Genomic DNA, 19,915 nt, shown 5'->3' on the forward strand with positions numbered 1-19,915 from the left:
CAGACCAGACATAGCTGTTTAAACCTGGAGCCTGTGGCACGGTTTATGGCGACTGGGCCGTTGTCATCACAGTTCTATGATTAGTAGGGTAGATTTAAAGGACTATTTTTCAAACCCTACTGTAAACTTTTCTCACCTTCCAATATTTAAAACTTCTTATGGCGGGGGGGGCAGTATGAGTAATAATGTGCCAGGAGTAAACTTCCTGCTACTCAGGCCCAGAAGCTAAGATATGCATATTATTAGTAGATTTGGATAGAAAACACTCTGAAGTTTCTAAAACTGTTTGAATGATGTCTGTGAGTATAACAGAACTCATATGGCAGGCAAAAACCTGAGATAAAATCCAACCAGGAAGTGGGAAATCTGAGGTTGGTAGGCTTTCAAGTCTTTGCCTATTCAAGATACTGTGTAAATTTGGTCCGATTGCACTTCCTAAGGCTTCCACTAGATGTCAACAGTCGTTAGAACCTTGTTTCAGGCTTCTACTGTGAAGGGGGAGTGAATAAGAGCTGTTTGACTAAGAGGTCTGGCAGAATGCCATGAGCTAAATCATGCGCGTGGCCGTGAGAGCGAGTTGCATTCCTTTTCATTTCTAAAGACAAAGGAATTGTCCGGTTGAAACATTATTAAAGATTTAATTTTAAAAACATCCTAAAGATTGATTCTATACATCGTTTGACATGTTTCTACGAACTGTAATATAACTTTTTTGACTTTTCGTCTGGACTAAGTGCCTGCGCCTTGTGAATTTGGATTTGTGAACTAAACGCGCAAACAAAAAGGAGGTATTTGGACATAAATGATGGACTTGATTGAACAAAACAAACATTTATTGTGGAACTGGGATTCCTGGGAGTGCATTCCGATGAAGATCATCAAAGGTAAGTGAATATTTATAATACTATTTCTGACTTCTTTTGACTCCACAACATGGCGGGTATGGCTTGTTTTGGTGCCTGAGCGCTGTACTCAGATTATTGCATGGTGTGCTTTTTCTGTAAAGCTTTTTTGAAATCTGACACAGCGGTTGAATTAAGGAGAAGTCTATCTTTAATTCCATGTATAACACTTGTATTTTCATCAACATTTATGATGAGTATTTCTGTAAATTGTTGTGGCTCTCTGCAAAATCACCGGAAGTTTTGAAAGCAACACATTACTGAACATAACGCGCCAATGTAAACTGAGATGTTTAGATATGAATATGAACTTTATCGAACAAAACATACATGTATTGTGTAACATGAAGTCCTATGAGTGTCATCTGATGAAGATCATCAAAGGTTGGTAATTAATTTTATCTATTTTTCTGCTTTTTGTGACTCCTCTCTTTGGCTGGAAAAAATGGCTGTGTTTTTCTGTGACTAGGTGCTGACCTAACATAATCGCATGGTATGCTTTCACCGTAAAGCCTTTTTGAAATCGGACACTGTGGTGGGATTAACAACAATTTATCTTTAAAATGGTGTATAATACTTGTATGTTTGAGGAATTTTAATTATGAGATTTCTGTTGTTTGAATTTGGCGCCCTGCACTTTCACTGGCTGTTGTCAAATCGATCCCGTTAACGGGATTTCAGCCGTAAGAAGTTAATGGTTTGAACAATTGAATATGGCAACTTTTAGAATGAATCAAACCAAATTTTTTTAAATTCAGCAATATATTTTGTGTGTAAGGCTCTCCAAACCTGTTTCTTTATGATTCATAACTACTTTGCTAACCCTAAATGATCTACAAGATGAGAGTATTTTTACAAGATGAGAGTATTTTTACCAATCTACCAATTGGTACTGAAACAAAAATGAATATACAAATATTTAGATGGTTTTCTTTCATTGATCCCTAATATTCGGAACCTGTTCTCTCTATATATTATATTGAGTCTGTTGGGAAAATTCTAATTAAGCTACACAGTATTTAAAGGGATGGCTTTAGATAAATGTTCTGAAAGCACCCATAAGAAAGGCATACATTTCCTATGTCTGAATCGGGCCCCAAAAGCATAGATGGAAACAAAATGTGTTCTGATGACTGAAGAAGCATCTTCAATGCTCTTAAACAATAACTTCATAAATAATATTCGGAATCCTGTACAGTGTTGCGGGTAATACATTACAAAAGCTAAGGCTAAGTAGTCAGATCACTCTTATGAGTAACAGAGTAAATTAACTCGTTACTTTTCCAAATTGGGTAATAATATTACCCCTCGATCACACCTACAAATGTTATTGTGTTTTGATACACCAGAAATACATTAATTTCCAATGGAACTCTTGCGTTTACCTTGCAGCATTGCGTGGCAGAGGCAGTTGCAGTGTGTTCTGTGTGGTGCATTCTTGGATTTATGGAACACATGCATCAAATTGCATTCGTAGGCGGTTTGACAGAAATGGTAGCAGAAGGGGTTTTGAGCTTTTGTTGCACACATATCCAGGTGATGCTGCGTACTATTTTGTGCAATGACACTGTACAGTAGGTGTGTTCGAGGCATTACAGTTTTTGTCAATCAACGCGTGGGTTTCTTTCAGAATCATATCTCTACCGGGTGCGTGTTTCCATGATCTGATCTCAACTTGTTTCCTCATTAGCGGAGAAAGGCTAGAAATGTCATGACCGCTTCTGTCCATATAAAATGTATAGTGGGCACACCTCTGATCTTTTCTATTGATCACTTCTGTAATAGTAAAGCCCATGGAGCGATTTTCTTTCTGGTGGCAAGTGTGCCCTCTATACATCTCTCGGGGTCCGTGTACGTGTAGTCTATCACCAGAACTGCCGGCTCGAGAGAAAGATTTTGAATGAAAAGGAAGTGATAGGAAATCTGTACATATGTTTGGCTTACAGTACATATGGCTAATTAAGCAGCCCATATGATAGTGCAGCACTTGTAGACGAGCACAGAAGAGCACAGCTACAGATGGAAGGAGAGACTTGTTATCAAACCTTTTTCTTCTGCAGATTTTATATGGCGGTTGGCAACCAACTATAAGGTGCATTACCACCATCAACTGGACTTGAGTGTGGACGTGAGACAGGGAAGGTCTAAATCCTACCCATTATTTTTTTCTCCCTAAGGAAACAAAATACATAATTTAATCCTGAATAATTTTTTTTGCAGTTCTCTTGAGCTTGGCTCTTCAAAACCATCACTCATTAAATCTAATAACAATCTCTCACGTTCTCTCCCATATTGCCGGCACTGAAATAGAACATGTTCCACAGTCTCAATCTCCTCCTGACTGGTACAGTCAGTATCTGGATAACATGTGTGAAATGCTTGATAATGTATGGGATATCAACAGAGAGGTATATTTTCTGGGTGATTTAAATATTGACTGGCTTTCATCAAGCTGCCCACTCAAAAAAAAGCTTCAAACTGTAACCAGTGCCTGCAACCAGCTTCAGATTATCCGTCAACCTACCAGGGTAGTTACAAACATCGCAGGAATTAAATCATCAACATGTATTGATCACATCTTTACTAATGCTGCATAAATTAGCTTGAAAGCAGTATCCAGATCCATTGTGTGACATGGTGAGGTTGGATCCAGGCGCAGAGAAGAGACCAGACAAGGAATCAGTGGTTAAGGATAAACTTTGTCTTTGACATTTAGTCTGGCAGTCTTTACCCCAGTCTAGAAGGTGTCCCATGGACCAGGAGAATTGTGAGTTATGTAGTGCTAGCCAGGGGTACCCTAGGATAAGGGCGTTCTCCCCGGGAGCAGTGATCAAAAGAAAACTAATAGTCTGCGTGGTTCAGCCCAACCTGCAGTAGAATGGGCTTGGTCTGATATTCCACCCGACCGAAGCCAATGGGCCATCCATTGAGGCCTTGAATCTGCAGAGGAATGGGACATTTCACGCAGTGATCTGAAAGTCCTGATCAATTAAATGTTCTGCTGCCTCGGAGTCCACCGAAGGCTTGAATCTTGTGCTGACGTTTGTCCCAGTGGAGGGTTGCAGGTAGTGACAGACGGTGACTGGGTTGCCGGGAGGTAACTGCACAGCTCGTCAGGGTCTCCCCTTGTCCTGCCTTCGCTCATGCGCCTGTCATGCTCCTGTGGGCTCAGATGTGTGCATCCCATCTGCTTGGGCTTCGGGGGGCTTTAGGTGCTCAGGCAACAGGGATACTGGGGTGGTGTCAAAAAGGCCATGTCTCACGCGTTCTCGGAGGCGATTGTCAATCCTGATTGCCAGCGTTATCAAGGACTCAAGGTCCTCTCCCAGTTCCTGAGAGGCTAGTTCATCCTTGATGGAGTTAGACAAACCCTGGTGGAAAGCGGTGACCAGGGCCTGCATATTCCACCCACTCTCGACGGTAAGGGTGCGGAACTCAATGGCGAAGTCAGCCACTGGTCCGTTTCCTTGGCTGGTGTTGAACAGTCGGTTGGCCGCTTCTCGTCCGACAACTGGGGCGTTGAAGACTCGTCGCAGCTCGGCAGTGAAGGCTAATATGGAGGTGCAGGATGGTGGCTGTTGTCAGAACCCTTGATTGTAAAATGTCATGGTCAAAATATACTGATACAACAGTAGCAAAGATGGGGGGAAGTCTGTCCATAATAAAGGGCTAGTCTACCTTCTTAACAGCACTATCAAATAGGCAGGTCCTGCAGGCAGGTCCTAGTTTTGTCGCCCCTGGACTACTGTTCAGTCATGTGGAGAAGTGTCACAAAAAGGGACTTAGGAAAATTGCAATTGTCTCAGAACAGGGCAGTACGGCTGGCCCTTGGATGTACACAGAGAGCTAACGTTAATAATTTGCATGTCAATCTCTCCTGGCTCAAAGTGGAGGAGAGATTGACTTAATCACTACTTGTGAAGACTCATTTACATAAAGAACTGCCCTAAATGAACATTTATGGTCACAAACCTTCTCTTTAAAGCTGCAAGAAATGTCCCAAATTTCTGTCCGCCAACATGGAGAAATCATGGAAGACAAAGAAAAAAAAAACATTTCGGACGCAGAAATAGAACTTTTGCAAAACAAGCCCTACTTTTTGGAGCCCTCAGCAATGGCTTGACAAATAAGATAAATAAATATTGCTTGGGAGCAGGTTAGAGCTGTGGTAAATTCTGCCTCATCTGCAGAACAGCCTGCTATGCGCAATGGCAGCATAATTGGAGAGACCTCTCTCCCAGACCCTGAAGGAATAACAGACACACCAACTGATGGTAAGTCAAGCTTTATTTTCGCAACCATATTCAGATATGGGGGTGTGTGTGTGTGCGTGTGTGTGTGACAAAATTAATATAACAAAACATGAAATCTTCACAGATGTCGGTGATTTGCCTGACCCCTCAGCCATCCCCAGGCCTACCAGAAGGGTGTCCCTCTTTGGCGAAGCGCTTCAGCTGCGCCACATGTTTTGACTGACGCAGTCCTGAAACAACAAGAAGAGATCAACACATCAATTCTTGGACTCAAACAGCAGCTGGGGGATGTATGCAATGGTCTGAGAGAGAGAGAGAGAAATCAATCATTGAAAGAACTTGTTGATTGTGTCAACATGTGAGACAATAAATTCTGGTGCAATGTAAATGTTGTTTTCCTTGTCGATTTGATTGCAATATTTGGAAGAACAGATACCTAAAACAGTAGTATGATATTGACTCTTGTCCTCAGTGCCAGAGCCATAGGTGGTGGGAAACACACCCTGTCAGACATGGGCTCATCGGGTCTGGGTGGATCATTCGGTGGAATGCCATTTTTGATTGCAATGTTGTGGAGCACATTGCAAGCCTTGACAATGTAGCAAACCTAAAAAGGAATTTGCACATTGTGTTACATTCACGTAATGGCATTTGAAGTAATGTCATTTCAGAGGCAAACCTTGCAAGGCTGATATTGCAGTGTGCCTCCTGTCCCAGACAAGCACAGCCAACGCCCTTTCAGCAGGCCTATGGTGCGCTCCAATGGGGATCTTGTGCTTGCGTGGGCTTGGTTGTACCAAGTGGAGGGTTTTGTGAGTGGAGTCATCAGCCATGTTTTTAATGGGTAGCCCCGGTCTCCTGCAGTTATGAACACAATTCAGATATTGTTTCCCAGTAGAGGTCTAACATGGCAAATAAAACCTTGCAAATAAAACAAGTCACTTACCAATAAGCCATCCGTCCTCAACAGCTCCTTCCTGGAGGTTAAGGCCGACTGAACGGTTCTGCTCAATGAATGAATCGTGTGTCCCACCTGGCCGTTTGGCCGCTACATTCAACAAAGCCAAATGTGAATTACAGATGACCTGCACATTGCCAGAATGGAAACCTTTTCTGTTGAATCTGTTGAATTTGTTCAATGATGGTGTTTTTATTGTGATGTGGGTGCAGTCACTTGCTCCTGCGACATTGTGAAATCCAGCTATGGTATGGAAATCTCTTTTCAATCTGGCCTGTTGCACAGCAGTGTACGGACACTGTATGTATTGTGGGGGTCAATTAAATAATGCCATGAAGGACTGCAGGTAATATTCGGCTCATGGTTGGTTGTGAAATGCCAGACCGATCCGCAATCTCGCATGGAATGTTCCAGTGGCCAAAAATCCCAGGGTGGAAATGACTTGGGTATGCACTGGGATGGCATTGCTGCATTTCGTCTCCCTTACTCATACTGGAGAGAGTTAGTTGCAGAGATACAATAAAATATGCCTTGGAAAATGAAATATACTAATAAGCCCAGCGTCGCTCTCAGCAAAAGAAATCTGCACGCTCATTGAAAACACGCTCCCTGCAAGATGCAGCAAGTGCCAGAATGCTCCAGCAATGCAAGATTTGCCATTTTGGACAAGTCACAATGCCTCAGTGCTGCCTTTTAATATTATTCAACTGGTTTAACTAAATTGCCTCCAAACTTACATTCCGCTCTCTTTCAGATTGACTTTATTATTCAATTAGGCTTAAATGGTTTCACGTTTATAAATTCAATAGCACCCTGAGAACTTTAAGTAGCTTAAGTGTCTATAAAAGAAATACAGGAATAGACTGTGAATGTATTATCTTTTTTCTTTCATGGTTTATGATTTTGTCTAGTATGTCAATCCTTTCTCCATTTGGTGGATGGTATTTCACTAGCAGTTTGACTTTTCTACAGGTGCTGTGCGTACGCAGGGTCAGAGGTGTGCTAAATTTACACACATTCTCAAGTATCAGTACAAATGAATAAATCCCACACTTTGCTTAGAAATGATCGCACGTATGGTTTACAAACATTTCTGTTCATACGCAACATTGAGAAATGAGGGCCCTGAATTATATATGCCACACAGCACTTTAACTGGATCCTGTCTCCACATTCCCCATATTCATCTTCTCACCCACATCACGCTGCCACATGCGCAAACCTGACAGTTATAGCCACGCAATGGTTTCGGAAACATAAATTCGCACATAGTAACTCATATACCCAATCCTAACTTTTTCTGGCAGTACCAGATCCTCAAAGTTTAGTAGCACTGACAGGCTATCCACCTTCTTACCATCTCGTGTCATCTGGAGGCGCTTTGCCTCAATAAGAAAGCCTCCCTTCAAGTGGTCCTTTATTTACTTCACGTTGAGAAGTAATACTCCCGTAATAAATCCCTTTACCCAATTCCATCCGGTTTGATCTGGCATGCTACTATCAACCACACGTTTACATACCTGCTTGAGTTTGAGAGCCTATTCATGTTGTTTAGCATCGATACGCAACACTACCAAACTTCCATCACAAAGACTTTAGCAGACACAACCTTTTGATGAAAGTAACGCAAAGTGATCTCACTAGTAATATAACACATTTCTTTTGTTCAATGCAATGAGTAGTATGTAATATATTACTTTTCCAAGTAACTCATCCCAACACTGATCTTCTAACTCATGACATATGGCTAGTGGCTTGTGTGGATATTTTTGTATATGGTGGTTAGACTACCTGTGTTGCTGCTGGCCTGACATACGTGCACCTCCCAACTGAAGAACTAATGGAGTTCGGTTGAGGATGGAGCCCCTCCTCTCTCTTTCTGCCTCTCTCTGCCATGTGCAGGCTATCAGCCAATCAGACTGAATATTGATGATGATGTAAATGATGCAAGTCTTGTCAAGTGTTAATAAAATGTTATGCTGATGTGGCAGTACTGTTGATACAGTGAGCTCCAAAAGTATTGGGGACAGGGACAAATTTCTTGTTGTTTTGGCTCTATACTCAAGCACTTTGGATTTGAAATGATACAATGACTACGAGGTTAAAGTGCAGACTGTCAGCATTAATTTGACTGTGTTTTCATCCATATTCATAGCACCCAATGATTACATCAAGCGGGTGACTCTACAACCTTGTTGGGTACATTTATTCTGTGCCCAATAGAAATTAATGGTGAACAATGTATTGTGTCATTTTGAAGTCACTTTTATTGTAAATAAGAATAGAATATGTTTCTAAACAATTCTACATTGATGTGGATGCTAACATGATTACGGATATAACTGAATGAATCGTGAATAATGATGAGTGAGAAAGTTACAGACGCACAAATATCATACCCCCAAGACAACCTTTCACCATTACAAAAAATGTTTCACTCATCATTATTCACGATTCATTCAGGATTATCTGTAATCATTATAGCATCCACATTAACGTATACTGTAAGTGTTTAGAAAAGTATTATATTCTGCATGACCAAAGATTTTATATAATGGACTTTGGCCAAAACAAAGAGGGAAATGTGGACTAAATTAGATATAAACTGGTTAATGACTTGGCAGAGACTCTTTATCCACATTATCTTTTAAACTCAGCAAAAAAGAAACATCCTCTCTCTGTCAACTGCGTTTATTTTCAGCAAATATTTGTGTGAACATAACAAGATTCAACAACTGAGACATAAACTGAACAAGTTCCACAGACATGTGACTAACAGAAATTGAATATTGTGTCCCTGAACAAAGGGTGGGTTGAAATCAAAAGTAACAGTCAGTATCTGGTGTGGCCACCAGCTGCATTAAGTACTGCAGTGCATCTCCTCATGGACTGCACCAGATTTTCCAGTTCTTGCTGTGAGATGTTACCCCACTCTTCCACCAAGGCACCTGCAAGTTCCTTGACATTTCTCGGGGGAATGGCCCTAGCCCTCACCCTCCGATCCAACAGGTCCCAGACGTGCTCAATGGGATTGAGATCCGGGCTCTTCACTGGCCATGGTAGAACACTGACATTCCTGTCTTGCAGGAGATCACGCACAGAATGGGCAGTATGGCTGGTGGCATTATCATGCTGGAGGGTCATGTCAGGATGAGCCTGCAGGAAGGGTACCACATGAGGGAGGAGGATGTCTTCCCTGTAACGCACAACGCTGAGATTGCCTGCAATGACATCAAGCTCAGTCTGATGATGCTGTGACACACCGCCATGACGGACTCTCCACCTCAAAATCGATCCCGCTCCAGAGTACAGGCTTTGTTGTAACGCTCATTCCTTCGATGAGAAACGCGAATCCGACCATCACCCCTGGTGAGACAAAACCCGACTCGTCAGTGAAGAGCACTTTTTGCCAGTTCTGTCTGGTCCAGCGACTGTGGCTTTGTGCCCGTTGTTGCCCGTGATGTCTGGTGAGGACCTGCCTTACAACAGGCCTACAAGCCCTCAGTTCAGTCTCTCTCAACCTACTGCGGACAGTCTGAGCACTGTTGGAGAGATTTGTGCATTCCTGGTGTAACTCGGGCAGTTGCTGTTGCCATCCTGTACCTGTCCCACAGGTGTGATGTTCGGATGTACCGATCCTGTGCAGGTGTTGTTACACGTGGTCTGCCACTGCGAGGATGATCAGCTGTCCGTCCTGTCACCTTGTAGTGCTGTCTTAGGCATCTCACAGTACGGACATTGCAATTTAATGCCCTGGCAACATCTACAGTCCTCATGCCTCCTTGCAGCATGCCTAAGGCATGTTCATGCAGATGAGCAGGGACCCTGGGCATGTTTCTTTTGGTATTTTTCAGAGTCAGTAGAAAGGCCTCTTTAGTGTCCTAAGTTTTCATAACTGTGACCTTAATTGCCTACCGTCTGTAAGCTGTTAGTGTTGCCTACTGTCTGTACGCTGTTAGTGTCTTAATAACGACCGTTCCACAGGTGCATGTTCATTACTTGTTTCTGTTTCATTGAACAGGCATGGTGTTCATTGTAGTGTTTAAACCCTTCACAACGAAGGTCTGTGAAGTTAATTTGATTTTTACGAATTATCTTTGAAAGACAGGGTCCTGAAAAAGGGACGTTTCTTTTTTTGCTGAGTTTACATACACATCTGGTACATACAGTAGAACATTTCGAACACACACGTCTTACGGTAATAGGCCTATACTTTAGGCTGAAAACACAGTAGGTGCTCAGCCTAATTCTTGAGTTGTTGTTAGTTTCCACAAAGTGATAGGCTACTTCAGATTCCTTGAACAAATTACAGTCTCTGCCACCCATTAGTGAACAGGATTGGCTTGTAACTCTGGATGTCTCTTCTCTACATTTCTATACCTCACAAAGGAATCCTTTTAAAATCTTAATAGGATCTGTGTGTCTTCAAAGCTTACTGAGTGAAACACATGATTGATCAGAGGAGATTGTATTGAAATAAGAGGATTGAAAAATACATCAAGAAGCTCTTACTTTGACAGCTTAACCTTTGTGCCAATATGTTTAACCGGCTAGCCACTCTTTCACAGATGAAAAAGGCATAGATCTGAAAATTGAAATAAAACTAACATTCACGTTAGCCTAAAAGCCACAGATACAATATTGTCTGGGATCTATGTACAATGAGTGTACAAAACATTAGGAACACCTTCCTAATGTTGAGTTGCACCCCCTTTGGCCCTAAGAACAGCCTCAGTTCGACTGGCCATGGACTCTACAAGGTGTCGAAAGCGTCCCACAGGGATGCTGGCCCATGTTGATTCCAATGCTTCCAACAGTTGTGTCAAGTTGGCTGGATGTTCTTTGGTTGGTGGACCATTCTTTATACACACAGGAACATTTTGAACATGACAAACCCAGCAGCGTTGCAGTTCTTGACACATTCCAACCGGTGCGCCTTGCAGGTACTACCATACCCCATTCAAAGGCACTTAAATCTTTTGTCTTGCCAATTAAACCTTCTGAATGGTAAGCATACACAATCCATGTCTTAAACGTCTCAATGCTTAAAAACCATTCTTTAACCTGTCTCAATCTCTTCATCTACACTGATAACAGCTTCTTGTCACACCTGCTTCCTCTCCCCCTCTCTAGTGCTCGAGAGCAACAGGCTGCCCTTCATTACGCACACCTGTCACCATCATTACACGCATCCGCGCTCATTGGACTCACCTGGACCCCTCTATAACTGTCAGTTTCTCAGTTTTGTTTCCCGTGTCAGCATTATTGTCATGATGTTGTTTGGTTCCCTCTGTCCAGACGCTGTTCTTGTTTTGTTTGATGTTCAATCCCTGTACTTGCTTCTCATCTCCAGCATCGGCCCTTACACTTCTACCCCCAAACTATAAGAATGCTGAACAATTGATCAACCCCCCCCCCCCCCCATTGTTTTTACACTGCTGCTACTCGCTTTCCCTGTGTGTGAACCCGTGAATCTATCACAGCTCAACCGATCTGAGTTTTTTTCCATTCCATGGCCATGTGATGACCATTACTCCCATGAAGCCCCCTCATGGTCCTGTCAGTCAATGTATCTACAGTGACAGACACTGATTCTGTCTTCTCCCCAATTGAAATAGATATGTCGTTGTCTGCATATTTTTTGCAGAACGCAGACGTTCTAGAACACTTTTCAGCCCTCTGTATTAAACTACTTTCTCTGTTACAATGCCGCCTGCTCCATGTTATCTGACAGAATGCACAACAAACACTGACTTGCCCAGTACTGACTTGCATTGTTCACGAGTCTCTCATCTAGAGTCCAAGTCAAGTCTCAAGTCAATTAATCACGAGTCTAAGTCAAGTCGCAAGTCATTTTCTTTGCGACTTCAGTGCGACTCGAGTCCGACTCTCAGACTCGAGTTTCCATCTCTGGTTTACATATTACAGCATATCAAATATATATGAATATGTTTTCTTTAAAATCACTTGCACTTCTAGAGGCCTTAAAACCTCTTAAGAGCTCCCCCCCTACTTTGTGCAATTTATCCGCCTGAAGACATACCCAAATCTAACAGCCTGTAGCTCAGGCACAGAACCAAGGATATGCATATTCTTGGTACCATTTGAAAGAAACTCTGAAGTTTGTGGAAATGTGAATTGAATCTAGGAGAATATAACACAATAGATCTAGTTTAGATAAAACAATGAAAAAAAACATGTTTTTTATTTTTATTTTTGTATCATCTTTAAAATGAACAAGATAAAACAAACATTCAGATAGGATGATGGGGACAATTTCAGTGAAAATATAAGAGGGCAACAGTACTTGTGCAAAGTTTCAGAATGATAACTTCCTAAATGAGGGTGCTACATGACATTTATCATAAAGTCACCCAGGTGTCCCACACAAGTAGCCCAAATGTACCCAAGTGGCCAAATTGGTGAAGGTATAAATTTTGAAACAAATAACTTTAAACAAAATACCAAAATGGTATTCTAACACACCCCCCCCCCCAAAAAAAAAACAATTGAGAAAAAAAAAAAAAAAATGGGAGAAAAAAAAATTATTGATTAAAAAGTATATGAAAAAAAAATATATATATATATATATATATATACATTTACAAAATAACATGGGTAACTATTTACACACTTTCAATATTTGGAAGACCCTCAGTCCTCTATCAAATCAAATCAATTTATATAGCCCCAGCCTAAAACCCCAAACAGCAAGCAATGCAGGTGTAGAAGCACGGTGGCTAGGAAAAACTCCCTAGAAAGGCAAAAACCTAGGAAGAAACCTAGAGAGGAACCAGGCTATGAGGGGTGGCCAGTCCTCTTCTGGCTGTGCCGGGTGGAGATCACAGTGGTTGTATAGGGTGCAACAGGACAGCACCTCAAGAGTAAAAATGAACCGTTTAGGGTTCCATAGCCGCAGGCAGAACATTTGAAACTGGAACAGCGGCAAGGCCAGGTGGACTGGGGACAGCAAGGAGTCATGCCAGGTAGTCCTGACGCATGGTCCTAGGGCTCAGGTCCTCCGAGAGAGAGAAAGAGAGAATTAGAGAGAGCATACTTAAATTCACACAGGACACCAGATAAGACTCCCATTCGGAGTCAGTGTCACTGTGAAAGAAAATGTTCAGTTAGAATAGTTTCACATATGAGCCCTGTATCAACAGGTATAATAAACAGATATATATAGAGAGAGAGTACAGGGAACATTAGGTTGAATACATTATTATGACCTGCTAGATCTACTGTCTCTTTTATATTATGACATTTCAGCTAGATCTACTGTCTCTATTATATTATGACAGACCAGCTAGATCTACTGTCTTTATTATATTACCACAGACCAGCTGTATCTACTGTCTCCATTTCACTTTGGCCATTGTTGTGTGGGCCTGCCCTCCCCTCAACAGCCTCAAATAGGCTATTTCATGTAGGTTGGGGTGGGGCAGCAGACACACGCATCTCACATTTCATGACATTACGTGTTTATATATTGCTTCTAAAATTTACAAAAAATCACAAATAATGTTTTATATTATTCATTTCAAACAAGGGCATTAGCATGATAAGAACTTACCAGTCCAAACGACGTCCTCTCCCGTTCAAAAAATATTCCTCCACAATCGCAAAACGAATCATCCTACAACAATCTCTGTCTCACCTTCCCAATCAATTTATTCTAAAATTGTGTGTACATCTGTATATCTAGACTTAGATTTAGCTTTCCCTGACTTAGTCGCCATAATGATTGATATATAAACAGCTGAATCTGCGCATTTACCAAACAATGCAATGTGTAATATGTGTTTCTCCTTCCGGTATGAAACTTCAATAGCGAATTACTCACTTTACGCTGGAGTTTACTACATGGGTTGGGCTTGCAACACATAAACATGACCTATTGCCGTTTAGCTCAGCTCATTGGCTATCTACCAGGCTAGATTTCAAAACGATCAGTGGTCATTGGGTTAAAATACAGTCAATCAACGAAACAGCGGGCAAATCATTGGTGCACAATGATGTCATGACTTGTTGTCTTCAAATCGGTTTCTTTCAGTCAATAAGTCCCGCGAAATGGCCCATCTGGCCTGATTGTGTTACAAACAAACCAGTTGATTGCAGTGAAACCAAACATGACAGGAAAAGTCACATTCTGTGTGGGTTATTTACCTGGAATGTGTCATCGAAAATGGAATGAGACGAAATTCACGACACAAGCGGTTCACAGATTCTAGGCTTTCGATACATGTGAGACACTTGTATTTTCATGAATGTTTAATATGACTATTTATGTAGCGATCACCGTATGTTGTGGAATTTCAGCCCGCTAGCGGGTTCCGTGCACAGAGATTAACAAAGGCTTCCAAACCTGCAGTGACTACAGGGTAAAACAGACCAAGGGTTGCTGCCCCTCCAATATGTCCCCTATACACATGTAACTGTTGGGACACTACTACCAAGTCTGGCTGCACAACCGATTGGCAAATGTACTGCAAATTGAGAAATCATGTGACTAACCTGAATAAAAAGAAGAAGAAACTACACTATGAAACAGAGATAAATTACATAAAGAATGATAGTAAAAAGCTTTGGAGCTCCATCATTCTGTCACAGGTGACAGAGGTGTCACTACAGACATTTGTTTCACCTGTCTTTGTTCTTGTCTCCACCCCCCTCCAGGTGTTGCCAATCTTCCCCATTATCCCCAGTGTATTTATACCTGTGTTCTTTGTTTGTCTGTTGCCAGTTTGTTTTGTTTTGTAAAACCTACCAGCGTTTTTCCCCTTGCGCCTGTCTGTTCTAGTTCCTGTTTTGCCTGCCCCGGCCCTGAGCCTGCCTGCCGTTCTATACCTTGCCCCACCACATTGGATTATTGACCACTGCCTGCTCTGACCCTAAGACTGCCTGCCGTTCTGAACCTTTGCACCCTATCTGGATTACTGACCTCTGCCTGCCCTTGACCTGTCATTTTTCCTGCCCCTGTATTAGTAATACACTTTTGTTACTTCGACACTGTCTGCATCTGGGTCTTACCTGAAACGTGATACATTCATTGAATCAGATGGCTCATTCATCACAAAACCCACTGATATTGCCAACTACTTTAATGATTTTTTCATTGGCAAGATGTGCAAACTTAGGCCTGACATACCAACAACAAACGTTGACAGTACACATTCAAGTATATCTAACCAAAATATGAAAGACAAGCATTATCTTGGGCTCCCGGGTGGCTCAGCGGTTTAAAGCGCCGCATCTCAGTGCTTGAGGTGTCACTACAGACCCTGGTTTGATTCCAGGCTGTCTCACAACTGGCCGTGATTGGGAGTCCCATAGAGTGGCACACAATTGGCCCAGTGTCGTCCGGGTTAGATACAAGGGATGCATGTCGAGATACAATGCCATTTTACAATAAACAAATTGACAACAGACTTTTAGCACACAGGGAAGGACATTCAACAAGCACAGCACTTACACAAATTACTGATGATTGGCTGAGAGAAATTGATGATAAAAATATTGTGGTGGCTGTTTTGTTAGACTTCAGTGCAGTTTTTTACATTAGCAATCAAAGTCTGCTGCTGGAAAAAAAACATGTGTTATGGCTTTACACCCCCTGCTATATTGTGGATAACAAGTTACCTGTCTAACAGAACACAGATGGTGTTCTTTAATGGAAGCCTATCCAACATAATCCAGGTAGAATCAGGAATTCCCCAGGGCAGCTATCTAGGCCCCTTACTTTTTTCAATCTTTACTAACGACATGCTTTGAGTAAAGCCAGTGTGTCTATGTACACAGATGACTCAACACTATACACATCAGCTTCTACAGCAACTGAAATAACTGCAAAACTTAACAAAGAGTTGCATTAGTTTCAGAATGGACCTACATTTTTCTAAAACTAAAAGCATTGTATTTGGGACAAATCATTCACTAAACCCTAAACCTCAACTACATATTGTAATGAATAATGTTGGAGGGACAAAACTGCTTGGCGTAACCTTGGATTTTCAACTGTCATGGTCAAAACATACTGATACAATAGTAGCTAAGATGGGGAGAAGTGTGTCCATAATAATGTGCTGCTCTGCCTTCTTAGCTGTACTATCAACAAGGCAGGTCCTAAAGGACCTAGTTTTGCCGCACCTGGATTACTGTTCAGTCGTGTGGTCAGGTGCCATAAAGAGGGATTTAGACAAATTGCAATTGGCCCCTAACAGGGCAGCACATCTGGCGCTTAGATGTACACAGAGATCTAACATTAATAATGTCAATCGTTCCTGGCTCAAAGTGTAGGAGAGATTGAATTCATCACTACTTTTATTTCTGAGAGGTATTGACATGTTGAACTACTGGCACAAAGCTCGGACACCCATGCAACCCCACAAGACAAGAGGTCTCTTCACAGTCCAGAACAGACTATGGGAAGCACACAGTACTACATAGAGCTATGATTACATGGAACTCTATTTGACAACAAGTAACTCATGCAAGCAGTAAAATCTGATTTGAAAAACAGATAAAAATACACCTTATGGAATGGTGGGGACTGTGAAGCAACACAAACATAGGCACAGATACATGCATACAAACACACAATAACTATGCACACAGGTACATGTGGATTTTGTGTTGTAAATATGTGGTAGTAGTGGGCACACACTTAATATGTTGTGAAATCTGTTGTGAATGTATTGTAATGTTTTAAAAATAGTATAACTGTTCTTCCTGGACCCCAGGAAGAGTAGCTGCCTTGGCAGCAGCGAATGGGGATCCATAACAAATACAAAATACAAATACCACCTTAATGGAGAATGTTTTATGTACGAACTGGTCTATGGGGGGAACTAGTGCATAGCCACCTGAATAGATTCCCTTTGGACAGTAAGATGACACGACTCAATATCGTCATCTGCCGGCCTTTGGGCTAAGTCAACACTGACTCCTGTTACTGTGCAACGGTATCCCAGATTTTAGGGCTAGATTCAATCAGTTCTGCCTTAACCCGCGATAACCAACAGTTGCATAGCAGTTTCATTGTTTTTATTTAGACGATGTCAGAGGTGTAACTGTGTTGGAGCTATCAAATCGGCAAACGCTCCCGGTGTTATACCTATACTGGAATGTGTATGGCTTAGTGACAACCACAGGAGCAGCTGCTCACCGATTTGACTGCTCTAATGCAGTTACAACCCCGACACAGCCAAAACCCCCGGCTGTGGAGATGTCGGCTACCGCCGGTTAAAGCTTCATCTGATTGAATCTAGGCCTTAATAAGTGTGTAGTCTATGGTGAGACTAATAGACAGGGATCAATAAAAGAGATAAGCTCCATTTACACTCAGGGTAGCCGTTGATGACTATCCAGCAGTCTGGCCAAAATACATAAAAATAGCCCCAGGGACGTCCTTTACCGAAACAAATGGCACCCTATTCCATATTAAGTGCACTATATTTGACCGGGACTGGTGAAAAATAGCACACTATATAGGGAATAGGGTGTCATTTGAGTCGCACACCAAGACTGAAGAGCAGAGGTTTCACTGTCTGAAGGTAACTCCAATCTGCAATAAAAGTACTTTAACATTTTAAGGGGTCCATTAATTATTGTCGAGCACTAGAGAGAGCCGTATAAAAGATGGCTCTGGCTGAGGTCCAAATGGCACCCTATTCCCTATATAGTGCACTACAGACACCAGTCATATGTAAGGCGCAATCCATTCTGAGGAACTCCCAGCATCCCTTGTTTGATGAATTTATGTTGTTTCCCCCAGGGCACAGCCACAGTACACACTCCCCAAGTTTAAAATGGCTCAAAACTCTCCTTCATGCCAGCTGCTATCAGCTTTCTCAATAAGCTGAAGGACTACTGTTAGTTGTGTACATATTGCTGTATTTATTGTTTTGGGGTATATTTATTTGTCTGTGTTCAATGTGTTTTTACTATGTGCTGCAAAATGAATTGCCCCATGGGTTAATAAAGACTCTACACTAGTCTACTCTACACTACACTACTCTGCTCTACTCTAGTCTACTTTACTTTTGACCAGGGCCGATACGTCCCCCGTCAAAAGTAGTGCACTATATAGGGAATAGGGTACGATTTGGGATGCAGACTCTGTCTAGCACTCGGGTTTGACAGGTGAAGTGGGTCATAAAGGGAACCAACATCAATAGCAGCTGGTTTGGCAAGTTACAACATGATGTGCTTAGTGGAAGCCGCTCAAATCAGTTCCGTCTGACAGGGAGAAGAGCCCATCTTCTAGGACACAACATATGATACCATTAGATGATGCTATTATAGGTCAAAGTCACAGCCAGACAAACACCCTGACTGACAGAGAGCAGACCAGTAGTACCCCATCTCATTATAAACTGTGAGGGAGAGCAAGTTATCCCCACATCACTGAGAGGAAGGGGATTTGAGTCACCAGGCAAAGCCATGATAAATCCTGGGATATACAGCCATTTTCAGGACAAAGGAGCTGCAAGTCTCAGTGAGAGAAGATTTGGTTTTTACAATGGAACAGTAGATCAATATTTAATGCAGCCAACACATACTTGTGCATAAAATACTATACCTATGGGAGAATTTTACATTACAGCACAGAATAAAATGGTAATAACATGGTAATTGTATATAAGTGATAGTTACTCAAAAAGAAAGAAAGCCCATGAAGCGACAGGCACACTCACCTGCCTGCTGTCTGTGTGAATGTGAAGGAGTTCTGGCGATGCTCTGTGCTGCACGTTGCCACCAGTCTAAATTATCTCCGTGACTCACACGAGCAGATCATTAGCTCTGAAAAAAGTTCCGTAAACACTAATTATAATGGCAGTTGTCTGGTGAGGCTATCTCTGTCTGTCTCCATCTCGCTCTCTTTGATCTCAGTCTCTCTTTTCCAGCCCTCTTACTCTCTTCCCCTCTGCCTGCCTCACTCCCCCGCTCTGACTCTCCTCACCAAGGTGTCACTGTGTCTGCACATACACTGCTTCTCATTTGTTGTCAGTTTTTCCCTCTCCTGACTCTCCTCCCCTTTCCAGACGTTTGGTCTTAAAGTGACAACACATTGTAATGCATCCCTCAGCCTCAACTCGGTGGCTCGAGATACCCATCTGTCAGTTAGACTAAGAGATTTAAACCAATCCAAAAAATACGGCCTAAGAGCATACTAAGGTCATAAGAGGCAATCAGCAGTTGTTACATCCATTCATGGACTTAATGATTCATTAAATGGATGATGTGTACCCATTTATTCTTGAAGAATATAACCTGTAAATGCCTCACGAGCTTAGCTTAACTGTCGTATCCCATCAGAACCCAAGATATAAGCCTCGATACATGGTTAAAACTATCATTTTTATATCATGGATGGTCAGTCCTTGCATCCATAGCTCTGTCTATGAATTTCTCTAGGCCCATTCCTCAACTTTTTACCGAAACAGTGGCGGGGAAGATGCTTTGTTATTGTGACAACTGCTGATTGGCCCTTTAAGGCTGCAATCCTATTACCCGGGATGATATGACAACAGCCACTGAAAGTGCAGGGCGCCAAATTCAAAACAACAGAAATCTCATAATTAAAATTCCTTAAACATACATGTATCTTATATCGTTTTAAATGTATTATTGTTGTTAATCGCACCACAGTGTACGATTTCAAATAGGATTTACGGCGAAAGAACCACAAACGATTAAGTTAGGTCAGCACCTAGTGACAATAAAACACAGCCATTTTTCCAGCCAAAGAGAGGAGTCACAAAAACCACAAATAGAGATAAAATGAATCACTAACCTTTGAT

The 19,915-nt window shown here is 41.9% G+C and overlaps 1 protein-coding gene and 1 long non-coding RNA gene across 3 annotated transcripts in view; one reads left to right on the top strand and one right to left on the bottom strand.

Moving 5' to 3' along the window:
* LOC149985559 (uncharacterized) overlaps window positions 1-13,925 on the top strand; it is a 67,335-nt gene extending 53,410 nt beyond the window's left edge. The window contains exon 2 of the long non-coding RNA XR_016495780.1: window positions 13,100-13,925. This is a non-coding gene — a long non-coding RNA (uncharacterized LOC149985559). The remainder of the gene's footprint in view (window positions 1-13,099) is intronic.
* LOC110524488 (alpha-1,3-mannosyl-glycoprotein 4-beta-N-acetylglucosaminyltransferase C) overlaps window positions 1-19,109 on the bottom strand; it is a 34,998-nt gene extending 15,889 nt beyond the window's left edge. Inside the window, exon 1 of one of the 2 annotated variants that reach the window (XM_090233541.1) lies at window positions 18,809-19,109. The gene's annotated coding sequence lies outside the window, so the exon portion shown is untranslated. The remainder of the gene's footprint in view (window positions 1-18,808) is intronic. The other variant, XM_021604198.3, reaches the window with a different exon arrangement.
* Window positions 19,110-19,915: the final 806 nt, after the last annotated feature.

The sequence above is a fragment of the Oncorhynchus mykiss genome, chromosome 1, assembly GCF_057628025.1.
Source record: "Oncorhynchus mykiss isolate SJ-2025 chromosome 1, ASM5762802v1, whole genome shotgun sequence".
In the NCBI taxonomy this organism is placed as follows: Eukaryota; Metazoa; Chordata; class Actinopteri; order Salmoniformes; family Salmonidae; genus Oncorhynchus; species Oncorhynchus mykiss.